The sequence below is a fragment of the Gadus chalcogrammus genome, chromosome 18 (genome assembly GCF_026213295.1).
Source record: "Gadus chalcogrammus isolate NIFS_2021 chromosome 18, NIFS_Gcha_1.0, whole genome shotgun sequence".
Lineage (NCBI taxonomy): Eukaryota > Metazoa > Chordata > Actinopteri > Gadiformes > Gadidae > Gadus > Gadus chalcogrammus.
The window spans coordinates 14,017,613-14,028,944 of record NC_079429.1 but is presented as its reverse complement, the minus strand read 5'-3'; the positions used below and the strand labels follow the sequence as shown (position 1 = coordinate 14,028,944).

Below are 11,332 nucleotides of genomic sequence, written 5' to 3'. Positions count from 1 at the left end.
TTTAACCCAAAAATTATATTCAGGGCTAATTAAACACATGGTCTGTGATTACGGTGTCTGGGTTCAGGGTCTGCGTTCAGGACCTAATCGGCCAGGCAAACACGCGTCCTGCCGTCCTCCAGGAAACACACCAAGTTCCAGTTGGTTAATATTTAGCTCAGACGTCGTTCACTCAATACATTCATGAACCAAAATCTGACTGCAGCTGACCTCAGATCTGGGCTTTTATTTCTTTCACTTCATATGCTTTGACCAATCCTGTTGCTGGAGGCAGAGTTATTTGCAGACAAACTAGACCAGCAAATTAACATTTTATAATGTAAATAGTAATAGACATTCCTGTATAATTAAGGTGTATGACAGCTCCCTCTGCTAGACAAGTCTCACACCAAACTACATTTTCCGTTTGAACCAACGTAGCTATAGTACATTGATGTGAGACGGGTTGGTGGATTGAACGTGTTGTAGTAGCAGAGAATGGCCTGCAGGGTAGTATGTGCATTGTTAAATACATGAATAGGCTTGAATTTTGTAGTAATGGAGGTTTAATATTTTTACAAAATAGATTATGTGAACATTGCTGAATAACAATCATGTATATTAAATGTAGAGCTGTCAGTTAAACGCGTTAACGGCGTTAACGCAAACCAATTTTAACGGCGTTAAAATAAATTTTGCGCGATTAACGCAATTCTTTTATTTAAAAAAAAAAACACTTTTTTTTTTTTGGGCTCAAAACAAAGAAGCAGTAGCCTGACTGCTATGTTCAAATGACATTTGTTCAAAGCAGTCGTTTAATTGCACTATAGGCTCTTTTTTTGTATCGTCCTGTTTTGATCAGTATATGCCAATGTTGTTATCAATAAAAAGTCATTGGCACAAGGCAAGCCGATGCACTTCACCATGTTGATAAGAGAATTAAAATGAGAAGAATTATGGGACAAAAAAAATCAAGGGATATTTAGCATAGAAAAATAATTTGCGATTAATCGCGATTTAACTATGACATTAATGCGATTAAATATTTTAATCGCTTGACAGCTCTAATTAAATGTATTGCAGGAGTTTAGCGTGACATTGACCAAGTTAAAAGGACAATTAAATGAACCGCACCAAACATGTAGAAGTCAATGTGGGATTTTAATATATAAACAAAAACACTTGACAGAAGTTTGATACAATTTTGCGAAGAAAAGCAGAGGAAAACATTTCCGAAATGAATCTTTTCAAAAAGTCACCACCATTCCGAAAGGAAGTGAAGAGGTTTGTGTAAAAGCAGTCCTCCATGACCAGCTCCGTCCCTGACTCTAAACCCTGACTCTCAACCCTGACACTGAACCCTCTGAGGGCAGGAAGACGCGCCTTCAGTGTAAAGGTTCGAACCACAGAAAAGGAAGAAGAAGAGGAAGCAGTAGAGAGTTGTGAGGTTAGTGACAGATGTGAGGGAAAGGCGTGTGGAAGCACACGGTTACATGTGGGGTCAAGAAGATCACTCCCACTGGAGGTCATTCAGCCATCAGCCTCAGGCCGCTGAGCTCAGCAGGTCTTCTGGAGGACGAGGCGCAGATGAACTGAGGAGACGGGACTAGCAGGATGTCAGGATCAGGGCGGGTTCAGCTCAGGTGTGTCTACCCCCGACCAAACAGGATCAGGTGAGGTTCAGCTCAGGTGTGTCTGCCCGGACCGAACAAGGACATTGATTAGGTTCAATATTCAAAAGATGCAACATTATCTGAACCAAAGATAAGTCATTAAGGAGCGGGCAGGCTTTAGGGCGCCTTGCTCAAAGACGCATCACTGTATTCAGAGGACTTGAACCCGGCACCATTGATTTGAGAGTTGAACCCCCAGCCCCCTACCTAGTCCACTATGTCCAGATAATGCAAACTTACGAGGAATCCTTGATGGTAGAGTCCTGGTTGTCCTCAGGATTTGCCTTCCAGATGTACGGCTTCTCCATCAGTCCTCCAGATTCCTGGTCTGGTTACAAACGCAATTCGTCTCACATATCATGTAACAAACACAGTAGTAGTTGGGCTCTAATGTAAGGTCACAAACACAGGAGTAGTTGGGCTCTTATGGCACGTAACAAAGTAGCAGCTGTAGTTTGTCTGGTAACCAACCACAGTAGTATGCCGTAACTTGTACTGGACAAACTAATCCTGCGTTACGACAAGTCCACTCTGTTTATTTTGTGCAAACTTACAAGGATCCTGGTTGGTAGAGTGATGTCGTCCTCCAGAGTCTTGGCTCCTCCATCAGCTCCTCAGCCAGAGTCCTGGTCTGGAACAAACAGCGCGAGTCTGGCCCTAACGTCTTGGAACAAACATGTAGTTTACTTTATTTCCACTTTCTTGTTAGGTTAAATCAAACTTACAATCCTTGTTGGTAGAGTGATTGTCATCCTCCAGATTCACGGCTCCCCTACCAGCTCGCCTCCGCTCCAGAAACACGTTCTAGTAAGAAAACAGCGGTAGTTGGTTAACGCATGTCAAAGTAAAAGCAGCCCTCCCTGACCAGCTCTGTCCCTGACTCTAAACCCTGACTCTCAACCCTAACGCTGAACCCTCTGAGGGCAGGAAGACGCGCCTTCCGTGTATAGGTTCGAACCACAGAAAAGGAAGAAGAAGAGGAAGCAGTAGTGAAGTAGTGAGGTTAGTGACAGATGTGAGGGAAAGGCGTGTGGAAGCACACGGTTACATGTGGGGTCAAGAAGATCACTCCCACTGGAGGTCATTGATCCATCAGCCTCAGACCGCTGAGCTCAGCAGGTCTTCTGGTGGACGAGGCTCAGATGAACTGAGGCGACGGGACTAGCAGGATGTCAGGATCAGGGCGGGTTCAGCTCAGGTGTGTCTACCCCCGACCAAACAGGATCAGGTGAGGTTCAGCTCAGGTGTGTCTGCCCGGATCAAACAAGGACAAGATTAGGTTCAATATACAAAAGATGCAACATTATCTGAACCAAAGAGACGTCATTAAGGACCAGGCAGGCTTTGGTGCGCCTTGCTCAAGGACACATCACTGTATTTTGAGGACTTGAACCCGGAACCATTGGTTTGAGAGTTGAACCCCCAGCCCCCTACCTGGTCCACTATGTCCAGATAATGCAAACTTACGAGGAATCCTTGATGGTAGCTTCCTGGTTGTCCTCACGATTTGCCTTCCAGATGTACGGCTTCTCCATCAGTCCTCCAGATTCCTGGTCTGGTTACAAACGTAATTTGTCTCTAATGTAAGGTAACAAACACAGTAGTAAATTGTCTCTAATGTAAGGTAACAAACACAGTAGTAAATTGTCTCTAATGTAAGGTAACAAACACAGTAGTAGTTTGCCTCCAATATCAGGTAATAAACACAGTAGTAGTTGGTCTCCAATGTAAGGTCACAAACACAGGAGTAGTTGGGCTCTTATGGCGCGTAACAAAGTAGCAGCTGTAGTAACGTCTGGTAACAAACATGTAGTTTGTCTTATTTTCAAGCCCTTTATTTCCACTTTGTTGTTTGGTTAATACAAACTTACAATCCTTGTTGGTAGAGTGATGGTCATCCTCCAGATTCACGGCTCCCCTACCAGCTCGCCTCCGCTCCAGAAACAAGTTCTAGTAAGAAAACAGCGGTAGTTGGTTAACGCATGTCAAAGTAAAAGCAGTCCTCCCTGACCAGCTCTGTCCCTGACTCTAAACCCTGACTCTCAACCCTAACGCTGAACCCTCTGAGGGCAGGAAGACGCGCCTTCCGTGTATAGGTTCGAACCACAGAAAAGGAAGAAGGAGAGGAAGCAGTAGTGAAGTAGTGAGGTTAGTGACAGATGTGAGGGAAAGGCTTGTGGAAGCACACGGTTACATGTGGGGTCAAGAAGATCACTCCCACTGGAGGTCATTGATCCATCAGCCTCAGACCGCTGAGCTCAGCAGGTCTTCTGGTGGACGAGGCTCAGATGAACTGAGGCGACGGGACTAGCAGGATGTCAGGATCAGGGCGGGTTCAGCTCAGGTGTGTCTGCCCCTGACCAAACAGGATCAGGTGAGGTTCAGCTCAGGTGTGTCTGCCCGGATCAAACAAGGACATGATTAGGTTCGATATTCAAACGATGCAACATTATCTGAACCAAAGAGACGTCATTAAGGACCAGGCAGGCTTTGGTGCGCCTTGCTCAAGGACACATCACTGTATTTTGAGGACTTGAACCCGGCACCATTGGTTTGAGAGTTGAACCCCCAGCCCCCTACCTGGTCCACTATGTCCAGATAATGCAAACTTACGAGGAATCCTTGATGGTAGCGTCCTGGTTGTCCTCAGGATTTGCCTTCCAGATGTACGGCTTCTCCATCAGTCCTCCAGATTCCTGGTCTGGTTACAAACGTAATTTGTCTCTAATGTAAGGTAACAAACACAGTAGTAAATTGTCTCTAATGTAAGGTAACAAACACAGTAGTAGTTTGCCTCCAATATCAGGTAATAAACACACTAGTAGTTGGGCTCCAATGTAAGGTCACAAACACAGGAGTAGTTGGGCTCTTATGGCGCGTAACAAAGTAGCAGCTGTAGTTACGTCTGGTAACAAACATGTAGTTTGTCTTATTTTTAAGCCCTTTATTTCCACTTTGTTGTTTGGTTAATACAAACTTACAATCCTTGTTGGTAGAGTGATGGTCATCCTCCAGAGTCACGGCTCCCCTACCAGCTCGCCTCCACTCCAGAAACACGTTCTAGTAAGAAAACACAGCGGTAGTTGGTTAACGCATGTCAAAGTAACAGCTGTATTTTGCCCTTTAAGTCAACCATGTAAGTAAATACAAACTTAGGAATCCTTGTTGGTCGATTCCTAGTCGTCCTCCAGCGTCTCAGCTCCTCCATCAGCTCTCCTCAGCCAGAGTCCTGGTCTGGAACAAACAGCGTGAGTCTGGCCCCAACGTCTAGTAACAAACATGTAGTTTGTCTTATTTTTAAGCCCTTTATTTCCACTTGGTTGTTTGGTTAATACAAACTTACAATCCTTGTTGGTAGAGTGATGGTCATCCTCCAGATTCACGGCTCCCCTACCAGCTCGCCTCCGCTCCAGAAACACGTTCTAGTAAGAAAACACAGCGGTAGTTGGTTAACGCATGTCAAAGTAACAGCTGTATTTTGCTCTTTAAGTCAACCATGTAAGTAAAAACAAACTTAGGAATCCTTGTTGGTCGATTCCTAGTCGTCCTCCAGCGTCTCAGCTCCTCCAACAGCTCTCCTCAGCCAGAGTCCTGGTCTGGAACAAACAGCGGAAGTCTTGCTTCAACATGTGGTAAAACGGATGTAGTCGTCTGGTATATATGGTACAAACGCTAGTAGTTTGTGGTAGCAGTATTCTACGTGAAGTGGCAGTGAGTGATGATCACTTCAGAGTCAAGCTCCATCTACCCCACGACAGACGTCCTTCACCAGGCAGGGCCTCCAGCACGACTCCATCAGCACGGCTCCTCCATCAGCTCCTTCAGCCATGGATTCCTGTCTGGTTACAAACAGTTGATCTCAGCAGTAAATCACCTGGGGACGCAACACACCCCACCCCCTGCATCTGAGGTTCACTTGTAAAATGGAAGACACATTTTAACATATTTAAACACTTAAATTAGACAACGTCTGCAGATTGTCGCGTTGAGCAATTCATCCACTACGGTCGTAGCAGCACTACTAACAATAATGGCTCATATGACTCTTACATAACCCCCGTATGAATTAACTCAAATCACAGCTAGGCACAGATTTAAAGTCATAAGATGATCAAAAACAGACGTAAACTACCATGGATTTTAGTGCTTCATGAGCTTGGTGATGGTTACCCTCTGGCCCGGCGCTGCAGGCCCCTGGTCTCCAGCCTCAGTCTCCGGTCCATCCTGGCACCACAAGCCTCCGGTACCCAGCCTCACCTTTCAGCTACAGCAGAAGGTTTATATCAGCATTTGACTCATCCAAAACCGAGTTACACAATTAATTAAATTATTTTAGAACTCGAGGCTAGAAAAGACTTGAAAAAAATAAATAAAAAGAGAGAAGTGATTCAGGTCATGCATCGAAACTGACCTGAGAAGACTACTCAAACCAGAGCACTGACCTGTTCTGGAGGACTTCTGACAGGAGGTGGCGGTCTGGCTCTGGGTGAGGAGGCAGACACCTTGGGACAAACTACATGTTACCTATTTAACCTTGTACAGTTCTAGAGTATCTTCTACTGTAACATGTGGGAAGGACGGCCATTATTTTAGCTTTGATATTATCCAGTTGGTAACTCTGCACCAAAGTCGTTTAACATCATTCCATTGGGTAGGGTTTAACTTCTGTGGCAATTAATGACAGCAGATATTTAGAACGTACAAAAGCTGAACAAAGAACACTAAGCCGTAGGCCTATCGATGTTAAATCAAATATACTCAACTCAGCCATATTCAGGTGCTGGGTACCGTTGAAGAAATGTCAAATTGTCTTCCACCTTGAAGTGATTTTCAGCCTTCACCAAAATGGGCCCGCAAGTAGAACGCTGTTTAGTACGCAGCGAGAGTCCCGTCACGTCAACGTGGTTGAAAGTACGGCGCAACCATCGGAAATTATCAACATATTGTACGACGTACGTGTCAGTATGTATTTAATATCAAACTTAAGTTTAAGATAAGGGACAACAATTCCCAATGGAAACGACTGACAAATAGTTTCCGTTGGCAACGGCTCGAGGTTACGCAAATACAATACAGAACGTTCCGCCAGATTCCCTCAGGGGACTCCCGTCCAACTAACTGCCAGGTTGTTTCTTATGGTTGTCAAGACTACAACGTTCTATGCTAACCATTGGGACTAAATCAAGTGACCGCACTCAGAACCTTCCACGGCGGGAAGCACAAACTGTCCGACTGGAATACGAACATTCCGGCCGGAACCAACCAAAGAAAAAACAGAACCAGCGCCTCACCTTGAGCTGAACGGAGGAAGATCCTGAAGTCCAGCGATGGTCTTCATTAAAACACAGCCAACAGACTTACCTTGATGTGATCCGTTTGTTGCTGTTGGTCATTCATATCCAGTGTACCTTTACAATATTATGCACCCAGTGTGTACAAGTTATATCACTCAAAACCGTACGAAGAACCAAACTACCATGTACGACCCACAACAACTATAAACCTAAAATCATTCAATACAAAACCCTGTCTACATTTTACAATTATCTCGATTATTCAGGGTACAAACCACGCAGAGCAAATCTAAACGTTGAGCTCACAGAGCCGACCATAGCCCTGCAACGTCACCCTGACCGCCTCATCACCAACAGCAACTCATGCCAGCCAGCCAACACATGTACAGGTCCAGTGAGAATAATAATAATAATAAATGAAATTTATATAGCGCTTAATATGGTACTCTAAGCCGCTTAGAGTATGTATGTATGATACTCATGTAACAGATGTGGGCATCTGAGTGAAAGGACTGCCCATAATAAAAAGCCCAATTCCTGAACTATCCAACCATCTTCATGGTTTAAAGATTTACAGACTTGTTATGCCATTGTGTTCTGATCACCTTTGTCTGCTCCCTCGTTACTTATAAAACTCTACATCTCCATCACTAGAGTGTTGCATCCTACTCATGGGGGTGTGGTCTGAGTGAGCAGAGATGCATGCTGGGATACAGTGCTGTCTGAAGTCTTCAGTTCTATAGACACGCCCCTCAGGAGAAACCAAGTGTTTGAGACTCTGTCGTGACATCAGTTACATGAGCTGGAATATCCTTCGAGATGGCGCCAGGATTCTCAGAGGAGAAAGGCCAAGAGGAAGATGTGCGGGTTCTTCCTCTCAGCCAGTGGAACACAACGGTCTTCATCAGAGTACCATGGAACACTTTAAAACATCTTCTTTACACCTGCCCCAGTGAAGGCTTCCTTACCTCCTCAGCTGAAGAGCACAACTTCAGCTCGAAGAGCGCACTAGTTGGAGTTCCCAGATTGATTCTGATTTAAGGGAACCAATCGTTCAGCTAGTCCTGTCCGAAACAAATACAGTACAGCCTGAGATGACGTGCAACTGAGAGCAAGACAAGATCCACAGGGCTATCCATCAATCCAGCCAGGTAGGAAGAGCCGTCTCATTACAGGTCTGAAGGTCATCTTGAATACCCATTTAGGTCCCTTTCCAACTTCAGACTCCTTGTGGAATGCCTTTAGGTGTCCATCCTCCATTGATCCTGATTGGTGTAGTCCTAGTTTGAAGTCACTGATCTGAACACGCCGCTTGCAGCCTTTTACACTTGATTTGGATACTCTCCTTCCTGCCCAGTGTGTTGGATATCGCTCCGGAACGTCGCTCAGGGCTCTTCAAGTCTACTGGAGGCCCTTAAGTAAACGTGTGGCCGTCCATCAGGTATGATTTATTTGACCATTCCAATATCCCAAGCCAATCACACAGACCCCCGTATGAACATTATCACTGTCAAAGCAAGCCGGACACACTCACACAGAACCAAGGACACGCACGTAGAACCCCATGCCAGGTGGAACCAAACACACGTAGAACCCCCTGCCAGGTGCTCAAACACACGTAGAACCCCCTGCCAGGTCCTCAAAAATCATCCATCTCATGTCAAACCCAAAACACACACCACTGTGCCATAAAAGGCCAAACAATCATGCAGGTAAAAACCTCATGCCAAGTAACGTTCCATCATCCAACCCCAGCTCTCCTGCCAGGGCACCCAGAACAGAACAACCAATGTCTCCAGAGAAGTAAATTATGTGCAACATTTTTCAGTGGCGTCCCACATTGGTGATGGATTATGCTTGGCGTCTCCAAAATGTGTCCAAGGTTGATTCAACGTCTCTGAAGTCATGTCTTTGTAGTCCAGTGGTTTCCTGAATGAGGGGCCTTCACAGACGCAAACGGTGCAGCTTTAGTCAGCCTGAGGACAGGAAGGAGGTCATCTGTTCAGAAGACCACCCAGTGGAGGGGGGTGGCTCTTGAGGAGCAGGGTCCATCTTGGAATGGCCCCAATTAAGACCTTCTTGGAAATGAAACTGTTCCTGAGGAGTCACAATGTCTGGGGGGACTGTTGAATGTGTTCCATGGTTCTCCGTGTCAGACTGCAGTTGTGTTTTAGCTGTTGAGATGAGGAGCCCCCGCATCTCCCCCCTCAGCATTTCTCCTTCTGAAACCCCGTCTCCATCTTAAAAGAACATTCTAGTCCATGTAACTGACGTCACAACGGTTTCTCAAACACTTGGTTTCCCCTGAGGGGGCGTGTGTACAGCCCTGTAGAATTCAGACAGCTCTGTATCCCAGTATGCACCTCCGCTCACTCAGACCACAACCTCATCAGTAAAGCAATACTCATGTGATGAAGATGCAGAGCTCAGGAGAGTAACTGGAAAGAAGACTGAAGACATCAGAACCCAACCCATTACTCCAGCTTACAGCAATAACTTGGAGCCTGTAACCATTTTAACAAATCATTAAAACCAACATAAACCAAACACCTAAGTAACCCATGAACCAATAAAACATCCTTACTACTGAGATCAACCTTCAGGTAACTGGTTAACTCAACAGGAAGCCAAATACATCAATGTGCCCAAGAGTAATGAGAAACTTATGACTTACAGTTTGCAGTTCATCTTCATGGTTAAGTTGGGATACTCACAGAACTGCAGTTAGAAATCCATGATAGACCTTTGAAGGAAAGAACAGTTTACTCATGGTCCCCAAACTTGGGCACTGTCCCATTGTTCAACATTTACCATCTCCATTAAATCAGATAAATTAATGACAATACAAATTCAGGGCTTTTGGGATCATCCAACCTTTAACTAATGATTAAGATTGTGAGAAAGAGGTATTGAACCCCCAACTCACATGCGGGACGGGACGCAACCAAGGAGTCAGTTGGTCAAAAAGCAGGAGTCAGCTCAGAGAGTTGAAAGTTGCAAAAATGGTGCCGTTTTATTTACAGTGCCCAAAAACATGACACAAAAGAATACAGCCACTCGGCAAGCTGTTACATGTCAAATGCACGACCTATTTCCCCACCCATGTCTCCCCATTAAATAGGCCTACCAATCAGGGCCGATTGGGAGAAACCACTGGGATAGGTGACACATCAATATCACATGATCACTCAAACACCACAAAACAATAGCCCCAACACTATATGTTCATCAAACGATGCATACCAATATATACACACACACACACACCCACAACACAGTCTTGGATAAATAAATCACACCAACCATAACGACACTCAAAGTACAAACGGTACCTCACCACCCCCGCCATTAGCAAACCAAATGAACTGTCCCGGAACAGAAAATAAAGCCCTGGCTCCCATGCGGCACGCGTTCCCCATGGACCAGTTTGCCGGACGGACAGGAAGAAGGGTAGTTGACAAACACATGTATGTGTGAATTATCTAGCATGTTTGTAAATAAATGGAGTGTATTAAACTGTGGTGCGTGGTTGTTTGTAGTGTGGTGCTAGGTGTGCATGCAAAAGGTAAATGGCTAAATGGTAGCATCTGGGGAAATGCGACCCTCGCTTTTCACAAAGATAATTAACTAATCCAGCTTAGTTATACTAATTTAGTATAACTAATTATTTTGTTATACTAATTATTTGACTGTCATTAGTCAAGAGTGATTTACCTATTACTTTGACAAGTTTGAATGTATAGTCTCTAAAATGTTACCTTCAGGTAGAATCATTATTTAAATTTCAAATGAGAGTTAATCCGCCACAGTCCCCGATTTCCTTCACACATTATCAGTGAATTATATTCAACATACAAGTCACGTCAGTTGTGCTTTTTCAAACAATTCTACTCACATCAGGTTCAGATGAGATGCTCCTCTTTACTTCAAAAAGTTTTTAACTTGTGAAACAGGAAGAGATGTCAAATAAGTCACAACAGACCTCAAAACAGTACACACACCGCGTTTGGGAGACGCTACACTGCCAAACAGTGGAGGACAAAAACGTACTGTCCGGTTCCCTCTTAAGTGAAACGCAACAAATGAACTGATTAAGAAAACCACATGGCAGGCGAGCTGCGGCAGTGCACTCACACTAGGCCATCTGGCCTTGGCCGTTTTCACACCTAACCGTGCTCAAATCTGCCAGTGTGAGTGTGGCCAGTTTGGCCATGCCAGGCCAATTTGGCCACTTGGGAGAGGTGTGCTGCTACGGTACGGGCTGCTACGGTACAGATGCTAATGAGCCGACACGCGCACACGCACGGCTACGCAACCTGAGCTGGATGACGTATAGTCCATGCGACGACCACGGACATAAAGGCGACGAGCCTTCTTTCCCATTAA

At 45.0% G+C, this 11,332-nt stretch overlaps 1 long non-coding RNA gene across 9 annotated transcripts; it reads right to left on the bottom strand.

Annotated features, from left to right (window-relative positions):
* Positions 1 to 1,139: 1,139 nt before the first annotated feature.
* LOC130371954 (uncharacterized) lies at positions 1,140 to 10,550 on the bottom strand. Of its 9 annotated transcripts, none has more exons than XR_008893266.1 (15): positions 9,873 to 10,550; positions 6,095 to 9,689; positions 5,785 to 5,916; positions 5,401 to 5,491; positions 5,163 to 5,248; positions 4,996 to 5,074; positions 4,266 to 4,353; positions 3,847 to 4,048; positions 3,524 to 3,602; positions 3,120 to 3,207; positions 2,701 to 2,902; positions 2,378 to 2,456; positions 2,207 to 2,316; positions 1,893 to 1,980; positions 1,140 to 1,674 (listed from the first exon to the last, which is right to left on the bottom strand). It is a non-coding gene; the product is annotated as an uncharacterized LOC130371954 (long non-coding RNA). The 9 variants fall into 9 exon arrangements; XR_008893262.1 differs by having other exon boundaries at positions 2,207 to 2,283; positions 4,266 to 4,376; positions 9,873 to 10,549; XR_008893265.1 differs by having other exon boundaries at positions 2,207 to 2,283; positions 3,120 to 3,230; positions 9,873 to 10,549.
* Positions 10,551 to 11,332: the final 782 nt, after the last annotated feature.